The sequence below is a fragment of the Apodemus sylvaticus genome, chromosome 4 (genome assembly GCF_947179515.1).
Source record: "Apodemus sylvaticus chromosome 4, mApoSyl1.1, whole genome shotgun sequence".
Taxonomy (NCBI): domain Eukaryota; kingdom Metazoa; phylum Chordata; class Mammalia; order Rodentia; family Muridae; genus Apodemus; species Apodemus sylvaticus.
The window spans coordinates 149,610,926-149,637,175 of record NC_067475.1 but is presented as its reverse complement, the minus strand read 5'-3'; the positions used below and the strand labels follow the sequence as shown (position 1 = coordinate 149,637,175).

The 26,250-nt window shown below is 38.1% G+C and overlaps 1 long non-coding RNA gene across 1 annotated transcript in view; it reads right to left on the bottom strand.

The window, feature by feature from the left end:
• The window catches only part of LOC127683485 (uncharacterized), a 91,584-nt gene extending 68,664 nt beyond the window's left edge, over positions 1-22,920 (bottom strand). Inside the window, exons 1-2 of the long non-coding RNA XR_007977560.1 lie at positions 22,839-22,920; positions 21,535-21,599 (exon numbers count right to left, since the gene is read on the bottom strand). This is a non-coding gene — a long non-coding RNA (uncharacterized LOC127683485). The remainder of the gene's footprint in view (positions 1-21,534; positions 21,600-22,838) is intronic.
• Positions 22,921-26,250: the final 3,330 nt, after the last annotated feature.

Here is a 26,250-nt window from a genome sequence, read left to right as displayed (position 1 = left end):
TTTTCAACAAATGGTGCTGGTTCAACTGGAGGTCAGCATGCAGAAGAATGCGAATTGATCCATCCTTGTCTCCTTGTACTAAGCTCAAATCCAAATGGATCAAGGACCTCCACATAAAGCCAGACACTCTGAAGCTAATAGAAAAGAAACTGGGGAAGACCCTTGAGGACATCGGTACAGGGAGAAAGTTTCTGAACAGAACATCAATAGCGTGTGCTCTAAGATCAAAAATTGACAAATGGGACCTCATAAAATTACAAAGTTTCTGTAAGGCAAAGGACACCATCAAAAGAACAAATCAGCAACCAACAAATTGGGAAAAGATCTTCACCAATCCTACATCAGATAGAGGGCTAATATCCAATATATACAAAGAACTCAAGAAGTTAGACTCCAGAAAACCAAACAACCCTATTAAAAAATGGGGTACAGAGTTAAACAAAGAATTCTCACCTGAAGGACTTCGGATGGTGGAGAAGCATCTTAAAAAATGCTCAACTTCATTAGTCATTAGGGAAATGCAAATCAAAACAACCCTGAGATTTCACCTTACACCAATCAGAATGACTAAGATTAAAAATTCAGGAGACAGCAGGTGTTGGCAAGGATGTGGAGAAAGAGGAACACTCCTCCACTGCTGGTGGGGTTGCAAATTGGTACAACCACTCTGGAAATCAGTCTGGTGGTTCCTCCGAAAACTGGGCACCTCACTTCCAGAAGATCCTGCTATACCACCCCTGGGCATATACCCAGAGGATTCCCCACCATGTAATAAGGATACATGCTCTACTATGTTCATAGCAGCCCTATTTATAATTGCCAGATGCTGGAAAGAACCCAGGTATCCCTCAACAGAAGAGTGGATGCAAAAAATGTGGTATATCTACACAATGGAGTACTATTCAGCCATTAGAAACAATGAATTCATGAAATTCTTAGGCAAATGGATGGAGCTAGAGAACATCATACTAAGTGAGGTAACCCAGACTCAAAAGGTGAATCATGGTATGCACTCACTAATAAGTGGATATTAACCTAGAAAACTGGAATACCCAAAACATAATCCACACATCAAATGAGGTACAAGATGAAAGGAGGAGTGGCCCCTTGTTCTGGAAAGACTCAGTGAAGCAGTATTCGGCAAAACCAGAACGGGGAAGTGGGAAGGGGTGGCTGGGAGGACAAAGGAAGAGAAGGGGGCTTGCGGGGAGTGGGGGGGAGAAAAGGGGAAATCATTTGATATGTAAATAAATTATATCGAATAAAAAAATTAAAGAACAAAACAAAAAACCAACCAAACAAACAAACAAGAAAAAAGAAGTAGAAGAAAGGAGGAGTGGCCCCTTTTTCTGGAAAGACTCAGTGAAGCAGTATTTGGCAAAACCAGAATGGGAAGTGGGAAGGGGTGGGTGGGAGGACAGGGGGAGAAAGGGGCTTATGGGACTTTCGGGGAGTGGGGGGCTAGAAAAGGGGAAATCATTTGAAATGTAAATAAAAAATATATTGAATAAAAGAAAAAAAAGAAAAAAAAGAAAGAGTCTGGATTTTGACATAAAATAACAGAAAAATCTGTGTTTTCTGCTTGAGAAACATCATTTTCCTAAATAGAGTAATAAAACAAGACTCTGGATATATTTTTTTCTGAAGAAAATAACTGAAAAAATATCATTTGTTCATCATCACCGAAAATCCTACTAGCAAAAGAAATTTTTCAGTGATTTGGAACACCCACGTGATAGCTCACAGCCATCCATTCCTACAGTTTGAGGGGGATCAAATTTGTTCTCAGGTATCAAACTCAATATGGTACAAAGATATACATCATAGCAAAACAGTTAGAAATAGAAACAAGTCTAAAATTAATTAAAATGAAAACACCTTCACACACCTTCAAAGAACAATTCAGTGTTTTAAAGAAACTGCTGTCACAAGAAAATTGGGAATAGTTCTACTGGAGGAGGACCATGCTGTACCACTCCCAGGCATATACCTAAAGGATTCTCCAACATGTAATAAGGACACATGCTCCACTGTGTTCATAGAAGCCTTATTTATAATAGTCAAAAGCTGGAACGAACCTAGAGTCCCTCAACAGAGGAAAGGATATAGAAAATGTGGTATATATACACAGTGGAATACTACTCAGCTGTTAAAAAAATGAATTCATGAAATTTTTAAGTGGATGGAACTTGAAAATATCATCCTGAGTGAGGTAACTCAATCACAAAAGAACACACATGGTATGCACTCACTGAGAGTAGATATTAGCCCAGAATGTTGGAAAACCCAAGATAAAATTCACAGACCAAATGAAGCAAAAGAAGAAGAAAGAACAAAGTCTTGATACTCTGGTCCTTGTTAGAAGCAGAACAAAATAATCACAGGAGGAGATACAGAGACTAAGTGTAGAGGAGACTGAGGGAAAGAATATCCAGAGACTGCACCACCTGGGGATCCATCTCATACACACTTATCAAACCCAGACACTATTGCGGATGCCAACAGGTGTTTGCTGACAAGATCCTGATATAGCTATCTCCTGAGAGGCTCTGCCAGTGTATGACAAATACAGAGGGGGAGACTCTCAGCCAACCATTGAACTGAGCACATGGTTCCCAATGGAGGAGCTAGAGAAAGGACCCAAGGAGCTGAAGGTGTTTGCAGCCCCATAGAAGGAACAACAATATGAACCAACCAGTACCCCCAGAGCTCCCCGGGACTAAACCACTAACCAAAGAGTACACATGGAGGGACCCATGGCTCCAGCTGCACGTATAGCAGAGGACGGCCTTGTTGGACATTAAAGGGAGGAGAGGCCCTTGGTCCTGAGAATGCTCAATGCCCTAGTATAGGAGAATGCCAGGACAGGGAAACAGAAGGATTGATTAGCTGAGGAAAGGGGAATGGGTTGGGGGCTTATTGGGTGGGGGGAGACAGCATTTGAAAAGTAAATAAAGAATATATCTAATAAAGAAATAAAAGAGCAGCCTAGGCCACCTGCCCCATTCCTGGGGAGGCACCTTGCTCAGGTGAGTCTGTCTGACCCGGCAAAGCACAAGTTCCATCTGGAGGCTTCTGGCGGGAGCCTTCCGGTTGCCACCGCTGGATCAGAAGCAGCCTGGGCCACACGCTCTGTCCCCAAGCAGTACAGAGGGCCAGTGGTGCATCTGGAGGCCGGCTGCAGGGAGGCATCATGCAAGGGTGAGTCCTGCATTGACAACAAGACCAACTACCACCAGTGAGATCTAGATGGCAAAAGGCAAATGTAGGAATGTCACAAACAAAAATCAAGGCAATATGGCATCATCTGAACCCAATTCTCCTTTAATAGCAAGTCCTGGATACCCCAACACACCAGAAAAGCAAGATTTGGATGTAAAATCACTGTTTGTGATGCTGTTACAAGAACACATGAAGGACATAAATAAATCTCTTAAAGAAATTCAGGAGAAAAATTATCAAAAGCTAGAAGCCCTTACAAGGGAAACACAAAAATCACTTAAAGAAATTCAGGAGAATATGGGTCAAACGATAGTAGCCAATAAGGAGGAAATGCAAAAATCACTTTAAAAAGTACAGGAAAAATTTGATCAACAGGCAGAAGTCATGAAAGAAGAAACACAAAAATCTCTCAAAGATTTACAAAAAAACGTAAACAAGCAAGTGAAGGAACTGAGCAAAAACATCCAGGATCTAAAAACAGAAGTAGAAACAACTAAGAAATCGCAAAGGAAGACAACATTGGAGATAAAAACCTTGGTAAGAAATCAGGGAACATAGATGCAAATATCAACAACAGAATACAAGAGATAGAAGAAAGAATCTCAGATGCCAAAGATACCATAGAAACCATGGACTCAACAGTTTAAGAAAATGCAAAATGCAAAAAGCTTGTAACCCAAAACATCCAGGAAATCCAGGACACATTGAGAAGGCCAAACCTAAGGATTATAGGCATAGATGAGAGTGAAGATTTACTACTTAAAGGGCCAGCAAATATCTTCAATAAAATTATGGAAGAAAACGTCCCTAACCTAAAGAGAGAGATGCCCAAGAATATACAAGAAGCCTACAGAACTCCAAACAGACTGGACCAGAACAGAACTACCTCCTGTCACATAATAATCAAAACCCCAAATGTACTAAACAAGGAAAGAATATTAAAGGCAGTAAGAGAAAGAAGCCAAGTAACATATAAAGGAAGACCTATCAGAATCACACCAGACTTCTCACCAGAGACTATGAAAGCTAGAAGATCCTGGGCAGATCTCATGCAGACTCTAAGAGAACACAAATGCCAGCCAAAACTTCTATACCCAGCAAAACTCTCAATCACCGTAGATGGGGAAACCAAGATATTCCATGACAAAACCAAGTTCACCCAATATCTATCCACAAACCCAGCCCTAAAAAGGATAATAGGAGGAAAACACCAATACAAGGAGGGAAACTTCACCCTGGAAAAAGCAAGATAGTAACCTTCTTTCATCAAACCCAAAAGAAGTGGTGAGGATGTGGAGAAAGAGGAACACTCCTCCACTGCTGGTGGGGTTGCAAATTGGTACAACCACTCTGGAAAGCAGTCTGGCGGTTCCTCCGAAAACTGGGCACCTCACTTCCAGAAGATCCTGCTATACCACTCCTGGGCATATACCCAGAAGACTCCCCACCATGTAATAAGGACGCATGTTCTACTATGTTCATAGCAGCCCTATTTATAATTGCCAGATGCTGGAAAGAACCCAGGTATCCCTCAACAGAAGAGTGGATGCAAAAACTGTGGTATATCTACACAATGGAGTACTATTCAACCATTAGAAACAATGAATTCATGAAATTCTTAGGCAAATGGATGGAGCTAGAGAATATCATACTAAGTGAGGTAACCCAGACTCAAAAGGTGAATCATGGTATGCACTCATTAATAAGTGGATATTAACCTAGAAAACTGGAATACCCAAAACATAATCCACACATCAAATGAGGTACAAGAAGAAAGGAGGAGTGGCCCCTGGTTCTGGAAAGACTCAGTGAAACAGTATTTGGCAAAACCAGAACGGGGAAGTGGGAAGGGGTGGGTGGGAGGACAGGGGAAGAGAAGGGGGCTTACGGGACTCTCGGGGAGTGGGGGGGCTAGAAAAGGGAAATCATTTGAAATGTAAATAAATTATATCGAATAAAAAAAAAAAAGGATAATAGGAGGAAAACACCAATACAAGGAGGGAAACTTCACCCTGGAAAATGCAAGATAGTAACCTTCTTGCATCAAAACCAAAAGAAGATAACCAATCAAATATAAAAGATAACATCAAAAATGACAGGAAGTAATAATCACTATTCATTAATATCTCTTAATATCAATGGACTCAATTCCCCAATAAAAGGACATAGACTAACAGACTGGATACGTAAACAGGATGCCACATTTTGCTGCATACAGGAAACACACTTCAGTGTCAAAGACAAACACAACCTTAGAGTAAAAGGCTGGAAGACAATTTTACAAGCAAATGGTCTCAGGAAACAAGCTGGAGTAGCCATTTTAATATCAGATAAAATTGACTTTCAACCTAAAGTCATCAAAAGAGACACTGAGGGACACTTCTTGCTGGTCAAAGGAAAAATCCACCAAGAAGAACTCTCAATCCTGAACATCTATTCTCCAAATGCAAGGGCACCCTCATTCATAAAAGAAACTTTACTAAAGCTCAAAGCACACATTACACCTAACACAATAATAGTGGGTGACTTCAACACTGCACTTTCCTCAATGGACCAATCAGGAAAACAGAAACTAAACAGGGACACAGTGAAACTAATTGAAGCTTTAGACCAATTGGATTTAACCGATATATATAGAACATTCTATCCTAAAACAAAAGAATATACCTTTTTCTCAGTAGTATATGAGAATATACCACTTATGGTACCTTCTCCAAAATTGACCATATAATTAGTCACAAGACAGACCTCAACAAATATAAGAAGATCGAAATAATCCCATGCCTCCTATCAGATCACTATGGAGTAAAAGTGGTCTTCAATAGCAACAAAAACAACAGAAAGCCCACATACACATTGAAACTGAATAATACTCTACTCAATGATACCTTGGTCAAGGAAGAAATAAAGAAATCAAAGACTTTTTAGAATTTAATGAAAATGAAGACACAACATACCCAAATCTATGGGACACAATGAAAGCAGAGCTAAGAGGAAAATTCATAGCCCTGAGTGCCTCCAAAAAGAAAATGGCGAGAGCATATAATAGCAGCTTAATGACACACCTGAAAGCCCTGGAACAAAAAGAAGCGAATTCACCCAGGAGGAGTAGAAGGCAGGAAATCATCAAACTCAGGGCTGAAATTAATCAAGTAGAAACTAAGAGAACCATACAACGAATCAACAAAACCAGGAGCTGGTTCTTTGAGAAAATCAACAAGATAGATAAACCCTTAGCCAGACTGACCAAAGGGCACAGAGAAAGTATCCAAATTAACAAAATTAGAAATGAAAAGGGAGATATAACAACAGAAACTGAGGAAATTAAAAAAATCATCAGATCTTACTACCAAAGTCTATACTCAACACAACTGGAGAATCTGGAGGAAATGGACAATTTCCTAGACAGATACCAAACACCAAAATTAAATCAGGATCAAATAGATCATCTAAATAGGCCCATGACCCCTAAAGAAATAAAAGGGGTCATAGAAAGTCTCCCAACCAAAAAAAGCTCGGGACCAGATGGCTTCAGTGCAGAATTCTATCAGACATTCAAAGAAGACCTAACACCAATACTGTTCAAACTGTTCCACAAAATAGAAACGGAAGGAACACTACCCAACTTGTTCTACAAAGCCACAGTTACACAAAGATCCCACAAAGAAAGAGAACTTCAGGCCAATTTCCCTTATGAACATCGATGCAAAATGCTCAATAAAATTCTTGCCAACCGAATCCAAGAACACATCAAAACAATCATCTACCATGATCAAGTGGGCTTCATCCCAGGGATGCAGGGATGGTTCAATATACAGAAATCCATCAATGCAATCCACTACATAAGCAAACTCAAAGAAAAAAAAACATATGATCATTCCATTAGATGCTGAAAAGGCATTTGACAAAATCAACATCCTTTCATGCTAAAAGTCTTGGAAAGAACAGGATTTCAAGGCTCATACCTAAACATAATTAAAGCAATATACAGCAAATCGATAGCCAACATCAAACTAAATGGAGAGAAACTTGAAATAATCCCACTAAAATCAGGGACTAGACAAGGCTGCCCTCTTTCTTTATATCTTTTCAATATAGTACTTGAAGTCCTAGCTAGAGCAATTAGACGACATAAGGAGGTCAAAGGTATACAAATTGGTAAGGAAGAAGTAAAATTATCACTATTTGCAGATGACATGATAGTATCCTTAAGTGGCCCAAAAAACTCCACCAGAGAACTCCTATAGCTGATAAACAACTTCAGCAAAGTGGCAGGTTATAAAATCGACTCAAGCAAATCAGTAGCCTTCCTATACTCAAAGGATAAGCAGGCTGAGAAAGAAGTTAGGGAAATGACACCCTTCACAATAGCCACAAACAATATAGAGTATCTTGGTGTGACTCTAACCAAACAAGTGAAAGATCTGTATGACAAGAACTTCAGGTCTCTGAAGAAGGAAATCGAAGAAGACCTCAGAAAATGGAAAAATCTGCCATGCTCGTGGATTGGCAGGATTAAAATAGTTAAAATGGCCATCTTGCCAAAAGCAATATACAGAATCAAGGCAATCCCCATCAAAATCTCAACTCAGTTCTTCACAGAATTGGAAAAAGCAATTCTCAAATTTATCTGGAATAACAAAAAAACCCAGGATAACTAAAACTATTCTCAACAGTAAAAGAACTTCTGGGTGTATTAGTATCCCAGACCTCCAGCAATACTACAGAGCAATAGTGTTAAAAACTGCATGGTATTGGCACAGGGACACGCAAGTGGACCAATGGAATAGAATTGAAGACCCAGAAATGAATCCACACACCTATGGTCACTTGATCTTCGACAAAGGAGCCAAAAACATCCAGTGGGAAAAAAAAGATAGCCTTTTCAACAAATGGTGCTTGCTCAACTGGAGGTCAGCATGTAGGAGAATGCAAATTGATCCATTCTTATCTCCTTGTACTAAGCTCAACTCCAAGTGGATCAAGGACCTCCACATAAAACCAGACACACTGAAACTAATAGAAAAAAAAAAAAAAACTGGGGAAAACCCTTGAGAACATTGGCTCAGGGGAAAAGTTCCTGAACAGAACACCAATAGCTTATGCTCTAAGATCAAGAATTGACAAATGGGATCTCATAAAATTACAAAGTTTCTGTAAGGCAAAGGACACCATCAAAAGGCCAAAACGGCAACCAACAAATTGGGAAAAGATCTTCACCAACCCTACATCTGATAGAGGGCTAATATCCAATATATACAAAGAACTCAAGAAGTTAGACCCCAGGGAACCAAATAACCCTATTAAAAAATGGGGTACAGACCTAAACAAAGAATTTTTACCTGAAGAAATTTGGATGGCCGAGAAGCACCTTAAGAAATGCTCGACATCATTAGCCATTAGGGAAATGCAGATCAAAACAATCCTGAGATTTCACCTCACACCAGTCAGAATGGCTAAGGTTAAAAACTCAGGAGACAGTAGGTGTTGGCGAGGATGTGGAGAAAGAGGAACAGTCCTTCACTGCTAGTGGGATTGTAAGATGGTATAACCACTATGGAAATCAGTCTGGTGGTTCCTAAGAAAACTGGGCATGACCCTGCTATACCTCTCCTGGGCATATACCCAGAGGATTCCCCAGCATGCAATAAGGACACATGCTCCACTATGTTCATAGCAGCCTTATTTATAATAGCCAGAAGCTGGAAAGAACCCAGATATCCCTCAACGGAGGAATGGATACAGAAAATGTGGTATATATACAAAATGGAGTACTATTCAGTAATTAAAAACAATGAATTTGTAGAAGGAGAGAAGCCCCGCGGCCAAACTCGCTGTCTGCAGGGACACAAAAGGATCTCTAGGTACTGTAACACTCTGAGCCTTAGATTTCTGGTGGTGCAAACCGCCAGGGGTCTGCCTGCACTCAGGAACTGAGCACATAGGCGGCTTTTGTCTGCCAGCCCGCCAGGCTCAGGGCCCGGGTCCTGCCCAGGAAGCTGTAGAAGGAGAGAAGCCCCGCGGCCAAACTCACTGTCTGCAGGGACACAAAAGGACCTCTAGGTACTGTAACACCCTGAGCCTTAGATTTCTGGTGGTGCAAACCGCCAGGGGTCTGCCTGCACTCAGGAACTGAGCACATAGGCGGTTCATCTGCAAGCCAGTCCATCATAGGACCTGTGTCCTACAAGAGAATCAACAGAGGGAGTGACCCCACCACAACTTCTTCCCTCCATAATAGAGCAGACAGAGAATACCTGGTTGACCTTGACAACCTAAGTATAGCATTGCTTGAGGCAAGATTGAGAAGGGCTCCAAAGGCACAAAAGAGGAAGCCAGCATATCAGTAATCTGTGCCAGAAGAAACCCAGTCATCCAGTGTTGCAGAAATAACCTTAAAGATCCACAGTAGGTTGAAGCTCCAGCCAGTGACAATAAGACCATCTAACTCCTGGGAGAACCAGATGGCTAAAGGCAAACATAGGAACATTACTAACAGAAACCAAGGCATTATGGCAGCATCTGAACCCAATTCTCCAACATTAGCAAGTCCTGGATACCCCAACACACCAGAAAAACAAGATTTGGATTTAAAATCACTGGTCATGATGCTAGTACAGGAACACATGAAGGACATACTTAAAGAAATTCAGGAGAAAATGGATCAAAAATTAGAAGCCCTTACAAGGGAAACACAAAAATCATTGAAAGAAATTCAGGAGAATACAAAAGCCAATAAGGAGGAAACACAAAAATCACTTAAAGAAATATAGGAGAACCTTGATCAACAGGCAGAAGTCATGAAAGAGGAAACACAAAAATCTCTTAAAGAATTAGAGGAAAACACAAACAAGCAAATGACAGAACTGAGCAAAAATTTCCAGGATCTAAAAACAGAAGTAGAAACAACTAAGAAAGCACAAAGGGAGACAACTTTGGAAATAGAAAACCTTGGGAAGAAATCAGGGGACATAGATGCAAATATCAACAACAGAATACAAGAGATAGAAGAAAGAATCTCAGATGCCGAAGATACCATAGAAACCATGGACTCAACAGTTAAAGAAAATGCAAAATGCAAAAAGCTTGTAACCCAAAATATCCAGGAAATCCAGGACACAATGAGAAAGCCAAATCTAAGGATCATAGGTATTGATGAGAGTGAAGATTTACAACTTAAAGGGCCAGCAAATATCTTCAACAAAATTATGGAAGAAAACTTCCCTAACCTAAAGAGAGAGATGCCCATGAATATACAAGAAGCCTACAGAACTCCAAACAGACTGGACCAGAACAAAAATACCTCCCGTCACATAATAATCAAAACCCCAAATGTACTAAACAAAGAAAGAATACTTAGGGCAGTAAGAGAAAAAGGGCAAGTAACATATAAAGGAAGACCTATCAGAATTGCACCAGATTTCTCACCAGAGACCATGAAAGCTAGAAGATCCTGAGCAGAGCTCATGCAAACTCTAAGAGAACACAAATGCCAGCTGAGACTACTATACCCAGCGAAACTCTCAATTACTATAGATGGAGAAACCAAGATGACAAAACCAAATTTACACAGTATCTTTCTACAAACCCAGCCCTACAAAGGTTAATAGGGGGAAAGCACCAGTACAACAAGGGAAACTATACCCTGGCAAGAGCAGGATATTAAGCTTCTTTCATCAAACCCAAAGAGGATAACCACACATGTATAAAATTAAAATCAAAAATGTTAGGAAGCAATAACCACTACTCATTGATATCTCTTAACATCAATGGACTTAATTCCCCAATAAAAAGACATAGACTAACAGACTGGTTATGTAAACAGGACCCTACATTTTGCTGCTTACAGGATACACACCTCAGTGTCAAAGACAAAAACTACCTTAGAGTAAAAGGCTGTAAGACAATTCTACAAGCAAATGGTCCCAGGAAAAAAGCCGGAGTTGCCATTCTAATTTCAGATAAAATTGACTTTCAACCTAATGTCATCAAAAGAGACATGGAAGGTCACTACTTACTGGTCAAAGGAAAAATCCAACAAGAAGAACTCTCAATCCTGAACATCTATGCCCCAAATACAAGGGTACCCTCATTCATAAAAGAAACTTTACAAAAGCTCAAAGTACACATTGCATCTAACACAATAATTGTGGGTGACTTCAACACTCCTCTTTCACCAATGGACCGATTAGGAAAACAGAAACTAAACAGGGAGACAATGAAACTAATTGAAGCTTTGAACCAATTGGAGTTAACAGATATATATAGAACTTTTTATCCCAAAGCAAAAGAATATACCTTTCTCTCAGCACCACTTGGTACCTTCTCCAAAATAGATCATATAGTTGGTCACAAGACAGACCTCAACAAATATAAGAAGATCGAAATAATCCCATGCCTCCTATCAGATCACTATGGAGTAAAAGTGGTCTTTAGTAACAGTAAAAACAACAGAAAGCCCACATACACATGGAAACTGAATAATACTCTATTCAATGATACCTTGGTCAAGGAAGAAATAAAGAAAGAAATCAAAGATTTCTTAGAATTTAATGAAAATGAAGGCACGACATACACAAATCTATGGGACACAATGAAAGCAGTGCTAAGAGGAAAACTCATAGCTTTGAGTGCCTTCAAAAAGAAATTAGAGAGAGATTACACTAGAAGATTAATGGAACAACTGAAAACCCTGGAACAAGAAGAAGCTAATTCACCCAGGAGGCGGAGAAGACAGGAAATCATCAAACTCAGGGCTGGAATCAATCAAGTAGAAACCAAGAGAACCATACAAAAAATCAACAAGACCAAAAGCTGGTTCTTTGAAAAATCAACAAGATAGATAAACCCTTAGCCAGACTACCCAAAGGGCACAGAGAAAGTATCCAAATTAACAAAATTAGAAATGAAAATGGAGACATCACAACAGAAACTGAGGAAATTCAAAAAATCATCAGATCCTACTACAAAAACCTGTACTCAACACAATTGGAGAATCTGGAGGAAATGGACATTTTCTTAGACAGATACCAATTACCAAAATTAAACCAGGATCAAATAGACCATCTAAACAGACCCATAACCCCTAAAGAAATAGAAGGGGTCATAGATAGGCTTCCAACCAAAAAAAGCACAGGACCAGATGGTTTCAGTGCAGAATTCTATCAGACCTTCAAAGAAGACTTAACACCAATACTCTTCAAACTCTTCCACCAAATAGAAACAGAAGGAACACTACCTAACTCCTTCTATGAAGCCACTATTACGCTGATACCAAAACCACACAAAGATCCAACTAAGAAAGAGAATTTCAGGCCAATTTCCCTTATGAATATCGATGCAAAAATACTAAATAAAATTCTTGCCCACCGAATCCAAGAACACATCAAAACGATCATCCACCATGATCAAGTAGGCTTCATCCCAGGGATGCAGGGATGGTTCAATATACAGAAATCCATAAATGCTATCCACTACATAAACAAACTCAAAGAAAAAACCACATGATCATTTCATTAGATGCTGAAAAAGCATTTGACAAAATTCAGCATCCTTTTGCTAAAAGTCTTGGAAAGGACAGGAATTCAAGGCCCATATCTAAACATAGTAAAAGCAATATACAGCAAACCGGTAGCCAACATCAAACTAAACGGAGAGAAACTCGAAGCAATCCCACTAAAATCAGGGACTAGACAAGGCTGACCCCTCTCTCCATATCTTTTCAATATAGTTCTTGAAGTCCTAGCTAGAGCAATTAGACAACAGAAGGAAGTCAAAGGGATACAAATTGGAAAGGAAGAAGTCAAATTATCACTATTTGCAGATGATATGATCGTATACTTAAGTGACCCTAAAAACTCTACTAGAGAACGCCTACAGCTGATAAACAACTTCAGCAAAGTGGCTGGCTACAAAATCAACGCAAGCAAATCAGTAGCCTTTATATATTCAAAGGATAAGCAGACTGAGAAAGAAATTAGGGAAATGACCCCCTTCACAATAGCTACAAACAACATAAAGTATCTTGGGGTGACTAACCATACAAGTGAAAGACCTATATGACAAGAACTTCAGATCTCTGAAGAAGGAAATCGAAGAAGATCTCAGAAAATGGAAAAATCTTCCATGCTCGTGGATTGGCAGGATTAATGTAGTTAAAATGGCCATCTTGCCAAAGGCAATCTACAGATTCAATGCTATTCCCATAAAAATCCCAACCCAGTTCTTCATAGAGCTAGAAAGAGCAATTCTCAAATTCATCTGGAATAACATAAAACCCAGGATAGCTAAAACTATTCTCAACAGTAAAAGAATTCAGGGGGATTCAACATCCCAGACTTTAAACTCTACTACAGAGCAATAGTGATAAAAACTGCATGGTATTGGTACAATATCAGGTAAGCGGATCAATGGAATAGGATTGAAGACCGAGAAATGAACCAACAAACCTATGGTCACTTGGTCTTCGACAAAGGAGCTGAAAGCATCCAGTGAAAAAAAGATAGTCTTTTCAACAAATGGTGCTGGTTCAATTGGAGGTCAGCATGCAGAAGAATGCGCATCGATCCATTCTTATCTCCTTGTACCAAGCTCAACTCCAAATGGATCAAGGACCTCCACATAAAACCTGACACACTGAAACTAATTGAAAAAAAAACTGGGGAAGACCCTTGAGGACATGGGCACAGAGGAAAAGTTCCTGAATAGAACACCAATAGCTTATGCTCTAAGATCAAATATTGACAAATAGGACCTCATAAAACTACAAAGTTTCTGTAAGGCAAAGGACACTGTCAAAAGGACAAAACGTCAACCAACAGACTGGCAAAGAATCTTCACCAATCCTAAATCCGACAGAGGGCTAATATCTAATATATACAAAGAACTCAAGAAAGTAGAACCCAGAGATCCAAATAACCCCATTAAAAAGTGGGGTACGGAGCTAAACAAAGAATTTTCACATGAAGAACTTCGGAGAGCTGAGAAACACCTTAAGAAATGTTCAACATTATTAATCATTAGGGAAATGCAAATCAAAACAACCCTGAGATTTCACCTCACACCAATCAGAATGGCTAAGGTCAAAAACTCAGAAGACAGCAGGTGTTGGCAAGGATGTGGAGAAAGAGGAACACTCCTCCACTGCTGGTGGGATTGCAAGATGGTACAACCACTTTGGAAATCAGTCTGGCAGTTCCTCAGAAAACTGGGCATGTCACTTCCTGAGGAACCTGTTATACCACTACTGGGCATATATCCAGAGGATTCTTCAGCATGCAATAAGGACACATGCTCCACTATGTTCATAGCAGCCCTATTTGTAATAGCCAGAAGCTGGAAAGAACCTAGATATCCTTCAACGGAGGAATGGATACAAAAAATGTGGTATATTTACACAATGGAGTACTATTCAGCCATTTGAAACAATGAATTCATGAAATTCTTAGACAAATGGATGGAGCTGGAGAACATCATACTAAGTGAGGTAACCCAGTCTCAAAAGATCAATCATGGTATGCACTCACTGATAAGTGGATATTAGCCTAGAAACTTTGAATACCCAGGACATAATCCACACATTACATGATGTCCAAAAAGAATGGAGGAGTGGTTCTGGAAAGACTCAGTGCAAGAGTATAGGGGAATTCCAGAATAGGGAAATGGGAAGGGGTGGATGGAAGAATAGTGGGACAGAAGAGGCTTATGGAACTTGCAGGGAGTGGGGACCCAAAAAAGGGGAAATCATTTGCAATGTAAATAAAAATAAATAAATAAAATAAAATAAAATAATGAAAAAAAACAATGAATTCATGAATTTTTTAGGCAAATGGATGGAACTGGAAAATATCATCCTAAGCGAGGTAATGCAATCACAAAAGAATACACATGGAATGCAGTCGTTGATAAGTGGATATTAATTAGCCCTGAAGCTCTAAATACTGAAGATACAATTAGTATATCAACTGATTCCCATGAAGAAGGAAGAAGAGGGCCCTAATCCTGGAAAGGCTTGATCCAGCATTGTAGGGGATTACCAGGACAGAGAAAAGGGAGGGGGAAAGATAGGAGAATGGATGGAGAGAAGAGGACTTATGGATCATATGGGGGGGCGGAGACTGGGAAAGGGGAACGCTTATACAATGTAAACAAAGAATATAGAAAATAAATAAAAAAATTTTTTAAAAAAGTATGAAAAAAAGAAATAAAAGTAAGTTAAAACAAGAAAACTTTCAAAGAAAAAATTCAGCGTTGTTAAGGAACCAATGGTCATTAGATCTTTTTCCTTTGTGTGTGTAAGATTTCTCTTAAGCAGTAAGAAATTCAGCAACATTAAAAAAATATTCTGTCTATTCCAAACTAAGTTGTTGCTGCCTGCAGAGACAGGTGAGCCCGAGGCCTGAAAGAGAATCCTGGGGATATATGGGGGGTGGTGAAAAAGAACTGAGTCAGGACAACCTTTGCTGATCATGACCAAAACTTTAATAAATATTAGTCAATATGTAGTTTAGGGAGAACCCCTCCTCCCAGGCTGGCTCCAGTCTCAGCAGGTCGCCTGCTAAGATCCTCATACTTCAAGTCTAGCAGATTTACTTCTGTGCAGCTTCCAGGTGCTGTGAGCAGTGGCCTGTGTTGTTCCCTAGAGAACAAAGGCCAGGAATACCACAGTCTGAGAGCAGGGGCTGGCATCCAGGAGTGTCACACAGGCTGAGCACAGAGGCTGAAAAGCCCAGCTCAATGCTGGAGGGAGAAGGGACACTAAGTAGATCCTGTTTTGTAATGAAAATTGTAAATGTAGCCATATCTCTGAGTCCATGTGAAATATTCAGTTCCCTATGACCAGCAATTCCCCTACTGAATGAGAGATCATATTCAGTTTATTGGAGAATTCCCTACTGCTATTCCTTCCATTGCCTTTTTCTGTTTCTCTCTAAATAAATTATAACCAAATAAATAATAATAATGAAATGATCAGGAGCACTTTGATAAGTTGTAAAATTCTAAGATTATCAATTGTGCTTGCAAAGGTGATCATTATTTTTTAATATTTTTATTCGATATATTTTTAATTTACATTTCAAATTATTTCCCCTTTCCTGGACCCCCACTCCCCGAAAGTCCCATAAGCCCTCTTCCCTCCCCCTGTTCTCCCATCCACCCCTTCCCACTTCCCTGTTCTGGTTTTGCCATATACTACTACACTGAGTCTTTCCAGAACCAGGCCACTCCTCCGTTCTTCTTGTACCTCATTTGATGTGTGGATTATGTTTTATTATTGCCCTATACTGCTACACTGAGTCTTTCCAGAACCAGGCCACTCCTCCGTTCTTCTTGTACCTCATTTGATGTATGGATTATGTTTTATTATGTATGGGTATTCCAGTTTTCTAGGCAAAGGTGATCTTTTAAAAGCTAGCAAAAAGGTTAAGTTCTAATGCATTAAGTGACGTTCAGACAAGTGACAATATCCATAACTTGATCAGAGAACATAGTTATTCAAAATTTTTTCATGTATCATGAAAAGAATATGTGGTAATATTCTTGATTATTTGAAGGAAACTAAAACTAGACTAATTTTATTTTTCTTTAATACCTATTTTCATGATTTTAATACAAAACCAGGGCAAACTCGATGCACATATTTGACTTTATTTTCATTTATATAACAGAGAGTTGCTATGTGAAGGAAGGTAAGGAACTTTCAATCCTTACTGTGCTGAAATTATAGGCATGTACCAAAATTGTCTGGTCTTTTCGGTTTTTTTAATAAGTTAGACACAATAGCAGTAGTACTCAGTGAAAAGACAAAAGTGAAGTGGCACATTCCAAAATAAGTTTATTGAGTGAAATGTGTCAACTTGATAATATTTTAAAATTAAAGTTTGGAAGAGTTTTGTACATTATGAATGTTTCAGAAATCCCAAGAACTTAATGCTCTTGTTACTTTCTTAGCATCATTTTGAATGTGTATTTCCACACACAGGCCATATGCAAGTATGTGTCCCTTATGTGTAGATGTTTCTATATTGATCACTTGAATGGATCTGGAGTCTTTTTATCTCAATGCTGCTGAAAATCTTTCTCTGACTGTAGCACTGCCACTATATCTGTGTCAGAAGCAAAGGCAAATCAAGACTTTCATCACATTGGTGATTCATGAGAAAGGGACAAAGCCAAAGTTGCATACTTCCTAGAAAATTATATCCACAACACAGCACATACTCTCTAAGATTTCTTTAGAGATCTACCTTAAAACAGGGGAGAGCACATCCAGCACCTGATTTAATTCTAATTTTGTGTTTGTAGTTCTGGCCCAGAGTCACTGTTTGTTGGAACAGTCTAAAAATTATTTTGCGAGAAAGGAATTATTCTTAACTGCCTGTGAGAAATATTCACACACACACACACACACACACACACACACACAAGGAAAAAGTCTTGAGACTGCAGTTTCCTTAGACACTGAATTGTTCATTGAATGTGCGTTGGTGCCCTCCCTAGGTGTAGCAGATAGGAGAGAGTTTACTTCAACTGTGGTTGTTCATATGCCTCCAAGGAGAAACTTGCTTTTTCTCATCCAGCTTTGTGATTGTACACTTTCCTCTTGTGACTCTTTCTTTACCCTCAGATTATAAATTATCTGATTGCTGAGAAAAGTTGTCTATTGCACACAACTTCTACCTGTCTCATTGTTAAACTACATTCTTGCAGGTCCATGTCCCTAACTAGAGTATTAAAAAAGTCTTTTATGTCCTGACAGACTCATGTGTTCTCTATAGCATACAGCATCAACCTGATCATTGTTAAGGAGAACAGAATGAGAGGAAGCAGAGGCCATTCCACTTCACTGATTCCAAGAAACCCTGTCCTTATGCTGGGAATTGAAATGGACTCTATAAACGAGGCTGTCATCATGAGAGAAAAGTAATTTTTTGACACAGAATTGCTTGACATGACTAATAGAATTACTTATATAGTGGTTGCCTCCAAATCATATGAAGATATATAAATATATATTATATATACACAATGGGAGATAATTAAATTGACTAATATAAATCTAGATATTACTGGATTCACTGTTTTAGCCAACAATATGCTGCATGCATAATGGTAGTGCATGAGGACTCCAGTGAAGTTGAAAAAACTCCTGATTACCTAGTGTGTTTTTTGTTTCTCGGTTTTCTATTGTAGCTGTACTTTGGAGCATGTGATCATTGTGCTTAATAGTGGTTCATATTCACTCTAAATACACTGCTAGTCATGTAAAAGCACATTGCATACAATTATATATATATATATATGTATATATATGTATATATAAAATTCACTATATCGCATATTATATGTATAGGTAATATATATACATATAATATGCGATATAGTGAATAATGATAAAATTATACTGTATGTTGTATAATATTCTTTCTGTTATTTTCGCACTAACTCCTACTTATATAAAATAGAGTAGTTTTATAAAATAGAATGTTTGAGTTTTTATAGGTCCAGTCTTATGTACCTCAGTCTTTTTATTCTGTATTTCTTAGCTTTACTAATAGCCATATGCATTGATATTTTTCATTACTTTATTTACTTTATACCCTGATTGCAGTACCCTCCTCTAAGTCCCAACCATACAACCCCTTCCTCCCAGAAATATGGACAGACTGGAAAGTGAGTTATCATACTGGGTTGCATGATGAGAAATTCACAGAGAATCAACAAAGAACATACATTTTGTAAAGGAAATAAGGTAGACAACAAAAAAAGACATCAACAATAAAAGGAAAAGAAAGCAAGGGTATTTTTTTTTAACAAGGGGTTTCCATAAATAAGGTCCACAGGCAGGAAGTCATGGTGGTGTTACCGCAATGGAGTAGGAAAGTCCTGGGAATTGCTTGTTCAATTTAGAAAGTGACTTAGTGAGAATATTTGTCTAGTGATGAAAATTTAATGTTCATTTAGCAGGGAAAAACTTCAACATATCTTTCCACAACGGAAACTTCTTCATGACTGAAAAAGGTGCAAGTTATTCTACTTCAATGTTCCCTTCTTCCTCCCTCTTAAACATAGCAGAAGAGATTATTACAAAAAACAACTTCAGTTTTATATTTAACTGTATTTTTCCTACAAATAGTCTCACTCACGTGTTACAAATTATTATCTATTATAATAAATAGTATTAAATTATGTTATTGCTAAGACTCCAAGGTATCTGATTAATGAGTCTATATAGATTCTGCCATTTGAAAATGGCATTTTCAGTATTCTCCTCCACCTCTGTTTCTCAGGCACCTATTTCTTCCAAACAACAATCAAAATGTCATTTTAAGTACTTCTCAATAAATGAAAGTTGAGAATTTATCTGACCAAATTCTTCCAGATTCTCACCATAAAACACTCTCATGGCTAAGAGTCTACTATTTAGTAGTACAACACAATCAGACTCGCTCCTGCTGTATTTCTCACCTTTCTTCCCATGAACCATAATTTATTTTATCTTGGATATGAAATCATTTTTACAAAGTTCACTTAGAAACAATTATTTTATTTAAAAAGCCATGCTACAAGATTGAACCATATGCCAACAATCTTTACTACCCGAGTTCAGAAACACTGTAGCACTGTAGAACAGTGTAGCAACACTTTTTAAAAAAAAACTAATTATATTAATATTTATGTGAAAAGGTATTCTAGAAAATTATTTACATTAGGAAAAATAGCTCATTATTTGAGGGCTCAGGATATCATCATACAGCAGTTCTGATGTTAGGAGTTTGTAGCTAGAGAAGTCATTCATGTAGTTGAGAAGCAGAGGACAAATGTTTATATTCAGGTAGCTTTTTCTTTTATACATTATAGGATCCATGTCTAAGAAATAGGACCGCCTAGTAATATTGTTAGTTTGCCCACAACAGTTATTTAAGCATAGACAGAAAATAATGACATTAAATACTCCCTCTGTCTTGTGTCCAGAATCCTTTGACAGAAATAGTTCTAAATAAAATTCTATTAATGATCAACATTAATCATCACACTTGAAAAAAAATGAGAGATGTGTCACAGTTTTAAGAATATAAGTAATGGCCTGAAATGATAGGTGTAAAGCAATTGAGATACAGGTTGTATAACATGAATTCAGGACATCTAAACTTAGATTAAAAAACAAACAATTTTCTGAGGAACCACCAAACTGATTTCCAGAGTAGTTTTTCCAGCTTGCAGTCCCACCAGGAGTGGAGGAGTATTCCTCTTTCTCCACATCCTCTCCAGCATATGCTGTCCCTTGAGTTTTGATCTTAGCCATTCTGACTGGTGTGAGGTGGAATCTCAGAGTTGTTTTGATTTGCATTTCCCTCATGATTAAGGATGCTGTACATTTCTTTAGGTGCTTCTCAGCCATCTGGTATTCATCAGTTGAGAATTCTTTGTTTACCTATATACCCCATTTTTAATAGGGTTGTTTCTCTGGAGTCCCTATTCTTATTTATATAACTGGGAGTTAGTACTAAAATATGGGAAGTATATTATATAGCATACATGACATTTTCTTTTGCTTTGTTTTCTCTGTGTAACCCTGGCTGTCCTGAAACTCACTCTGGAGACCAGGCTGGCCTCAAACTCAGAAATCCACCTGCCTCTGCCTCCCAAGTGCTGGAATTAAAGGCATGTGACACCACTGCCCGGCCATACACCACAGTTTTATCATTATTCATTATATCACACAATACACACACACACACACACACACACACACACACACACATATATATATATATATATATATATATATATATATATATATATATATATATATATATATATGTAATAGTATGCAATGTGCTTTTATATGACCAGCAGTGCAGAGTTGGGGTAAATAATTCATAATTGCAATTGTCTCACTACTATGAAGCACAGCCATCATTAACTCTAAAGTACAGCTACAATAGATAATAAACAAAAAATACTAGGTAGTAGGGATTTTTGCAACTTTACTATAATCTTCTTGGACTACCATTATAAACACATTATACTGTTGGCAGAAACATCGATATCTAAAATAAATATCTGAAAAGAAAGAAAGCAAAATGGAGAGAAAGAACAAAAAAAAAAAAAGATTCACTTCCTTCAAACTACATGTAAAGATTGTTAAATCTCCCTCCCAAATGTTTCCTAAAATAGATCAATGCATCTCCCACTCCAGAGGAATGCAATCCCAGGGTGTCCTTAACATCACTGACCTTTATGAGGTATTCCTAATTTGTTGATCACAATGAAGACTTTGTTCCCAAAAGAAAAATCAGATCCCCTTACCTTTTTTGGGAGCTCCCTTCCAAATAATGTGCTTCTGTAAGTCGGATCCAACAGCACATGAGCGGCTATAAGAACAGATAAGATGTAGGTGTCTAGGTGATTCCTGGTAGTGGTTTTAATATTTAATAGCACATTGATGAGTTGTTTTAGCAGTAGGTAGTTTGCTTGTGGCATCATCAGAATTCTTTACATAGAAAAAGGAAAATTTTACTATTGACTGTCTGACACGTAATGTTACTTACAAAACTCTGAACACAAAGGAAAATTGGGCTAAATGTTTGGTAGACTAGCTCATAGTATAATCAGAATTCAAAAGCAGTAAGAATATATAGCTAAAGTTCTGTCTAAAATATTTTCTGCAAATCAATTCTCCCTATAGAATTATGGGAAAAAATTGAAATATTATGTATACATTTCTATGTACTACATGTATAACTGCTACCCACAGAACCCAGAGGAAAGGTGTCAGGTTCTCTGGAAATAGAATGAATGAAGCTTGTTGCAGGTCATGTTTGGTCGGTGTATGGAAACACCGAACAAACATCTCTCCAGTTAAACAGTTAAACATCTTTCCAACCACCATGGGGACACATTTAATATCTAATTTAGTATGAATCCATGTAACACTCTTGTGATACTCTGGAACACAAGGAGCAGAAAACACATAAGCAACCATATGCAATGCAGGTATAACAGCTTCTTCTATAGGTAAGTAGAGATGCTAGAGTCCTGGGTAGAAATGGGAGCTCAAAACTCCTATTACTTAAGAAATCATTCTATGGAGTTCATACAGGAAAATGATTCAAAGAAATCAAAGCTATACTTGACCAAGCCTTTTATAGTTAGTTATAGTTGGGAAAGATTAACTCAATAATAGATTCATGTTCTAATCAATGATATGTTTAATGTGTGCAATATTTACAATACCATGGTAATTATATTACAGTGTAAATAACCACAAGTATTATACATGCATACTTCTTTTAATTTGTCTCACACCAATATTCTAGTCTGACCAGCACACAAGTGTATAGCATTGGCTGTCTTCCACACCATGAAAGTTATAATGTAGAAGACCCTCAAGTGTTGGGGTTACAGAAATGGTACAACAAACACTCTTGCTTGAGAAATGCACCTGTTTATAACGTGACTATACATGTCTGAGCAAAGGAAACCTCTTGGCTTGGGACACCATTTCAATTTACAATCCTGTAAATACAAGCCTATTTTGAGTATTCAGAGTACACTCAAAATGCATTGCTTCTAACTCGTTGCATTTCTTCAAGTGTTTACTGTATCATTACCTTTGTATAGCAGAAATTTTTCCAAGCAGAGATTCTTCATCAAGGACACTAAGCCAATTTTCATATAAATCTGAAGAAAGCAAGCTTCCTTGTATATTTCTTTTTTTTTATTCGATATAATTTATTTACATTTCAAATGATTTCCCCTTTTCTTGCCCCCCCACTCCCCGAAAGTCCCGTAAGCCCCCTTCTCTTCCCCTGTCCTCCCATCCACCCCTTCCCACTTCCCCGTTCTGGTTTTGCTGAATACTGTTTCACTGAGTCTTTCCAGAACCAGGGGCCACTCCTCCTTTCTTCTTGTACCTCATTTGAAGTGTGGATTATGTTTTGGGTATTCCAGTTTTCTAGGTTAATATCCAGTTATTAGTGAGTGCATATCCTTGTATATTTCTAATAAAATCCGTTTGTAGTTAAAAAAAAACACAAGAAAATTAATGGCCAATGTACATTGTAGAAAGTATTTGAGAAAAAAATTTTGTTTAAAAATAGGAATTTAGACCATTGATTCCCAACTTCTGTGTCACAATCCTTTTGGGGTACTCACACATCCTGCATGTCATGTATTCTATACAGTACGCATTATAGTTCATAACAGTAGCAAAATTTCAGTTATGAAATGACAGCAAAATGATGTTGTGGTTAGGTGTGACCACAGCATGATGAACTATGTTAGTGTCACATGGAAGGCTGAGAACCACTGGTTGAGACCCTACTTCCTCAAGAGATTCCCAGCCTGTCACAAACCAGAATCTTGGCTCAAAAGTACAAACTACAGGCAGGAACCTAGGTGTTCTTACCTAAGACTAGAATCAGAGATGCAGCATTCTGGCTGCAATATCAATGAAATAGCCCTACTGACTGTTCTTATTGCCTTTCCTGGCTTTCAGTCCACACTACTACCTGCAATCAGAGATCTCTACTTCACATCACACCCTGAAGCTCTGTCTGTCTCAAAGGAAGCCAGCTTCTCTGTGGGACATCCAGACAGGAGCCTATCATAACTGCTCTCTGAAAGGCTTCTCCCAGCAGCTGACTAAACAGATGAAGAGACCCACAAACAAACATTGGTTGGAAGCCAGGGACTCTTATGGAAGAGTTGAGGAAAGAATTCAGGATCCTGGTAGAGACAGAGACTCAACTAACCTGGACCATTGGGAGCTATCAAGGACTGACCACCAATCAAAACTTATACAGAAACTGCGTCATGACATATGGCATATATGTAGCAAATGTGCAGCTTGGACTTCATGTGGGTCCCCCAGCATGTGCAACAGGGTCTATCCCTAAAGCTGTTGACTGACTGTGGAAAGCCACCCAACTGCCTTATTAGGAGATTTGCTAATCCTGAAGAGAGTTGATGTGCCAGTGTGCAAGGATAACCCATGGGGGCCCTAACCCACTCAGAGGAGAAGGGAAGAGATTCTGTGAAGGGTAAAGAGGTAGGGTGAGGCATTCAAGATGTAAAATGAATAAATAAATGACTGCATAAAGAAATAATAAGTAATAATATTTGTAATAGTATAAGAAGAAAAATAAACAGTAACTATTAAAAACCAACAAAACAAACAAAAAACAAAGTGCTCTTCTTGAAAATAAACAACCAACAAAAAAATGGCAGGGCCAGAAAATACCTCATTCTGATTGTATAATTGGATGAATTTGTACTTTCAGTTCATAGAGAGTAATGAGGTAATGTACATGTACACCTGGGCATACAGCCCCATCTGGATTAGTAGTGAATTTTCTTACTTAAGCACCCTGTTTTATATGTGAGAACATCTCACAGTTTCCTATTCATTCCTTAAAATGCATAAATATTCCACTATTTAAATTAATTGTAAGCAGCAGCTTGTTTGAAGAACAAAAAAAAAGTGTCTTTGTGCATGAAATACCACAATTAACTTTCATGTGGTACAAAGAATAGCAAATCAGAAAAATGGAAAATTCCCAGGTATTCCTGTGCCTTTAAATTGCTCTGAGTACACATAGCCACTTACTGATCTTCACTTCCCTCCCTGTGATGTGGTCCCAGGTTTTTGGCAATGAGAGCCAGCTCAATGGGCAAGCTTGAGGGCCAAGAATGGATCATTCAGTAACTTTGCCTAGTGTTATTAACCATGCCTACTCTCAGAGCATTATCTTTTCTCTTGATGTCTAGGACCACAGTCTACTGAGAGGCAATCTCAGATCATGGCCCAAATAAAAATAAAACAATGATATTTGCTCTAGAGTTAACTGCTGCTCAATGGTTAAGTGTGGTAGACTATTTAGAAGTAGGTTAGGTTAATTCTTCAGTATTTGACATGGGGTTAGGATGGCAATATCTGGCAAAGACAAAAGTGCTGCTTTATTTTTTAGTAGAGAAAGAAAACAATTTCATGCATCTATTGAACAAAGGGCACCATCCAACTTTCTTATAACTTCTTTTAAGTCTTTGATAGACCAGCTATTTTGTAGTGTTGTTACTTAGAAGGAATAGTTTTGTTGTTGTTGTTGTTAAGTATGATATAAGACATTTATTTTGTAAAACACACTTTTATCACTATTATTAATTGTTCTGCTATTAGTTCACATGGTATCATTACAGAGGTGAAGTCAATGGGAGCATTTGTAATGCCGAAACAAAGTCCAACTGATGTATGAGAAATTTAACTTCCAAAAGAAAGTGTCCACATGTGTCTTTGTGATGAATCTTTAACTTTGTCAGACTTTTACCTACCATGCCTCTTATCTAGAGGTCATGTGTCCATAGTTCAATAAAACTGTCATCATCAGGCAATCTCAAGGACAGAAAGCACATATGCATCTATAGAGTGATGCTGAATGTTGGTGATGCAAAATACTCCCTTACCTTTAAAACGGAAGTTACTGTGAGCACAGACTCTTCATTCCAGTTAATCTCTTGTTCATTGTAAATCTTATCCCTCAGGGACCAGTGTGCTTTTCCTGGTATGAATCGCAATATTTGATCTGAATTTTGGATCCTTTACGCAATGACAGATATCATATCCTGTATGAGATAAGGACAAGCTTCTATTATCACAGATCCAAACAGTTGAAGCACAAATAGGTCTTTGAAGGTAAACCAGAGCCATGGCAAATATGGATGCATAGCTACAACTGAAAGGAATGAAGAAGACATTGAACTTTTTTGTTTTTTAGCTTTCAAATATACTTTATTGCCTAATTGGTTTTCCAAAATTGAAACCTCAAGGTTTCTTGGAATTAGATAATCCTCACTTCTTGAATCACCACAAAGCATTTTGGTGAATGGTGCCCTCTTACTTTTTCTTTTATTCTTTGAATATCTTTCTGAGGCCTGGCATTCCAAGTTAATATTGGGATAGTTCTCTTTCAGAGAACAAAAGAATCTGAATAGGCATGCATACCAGGTGACACACCTATGCATCTA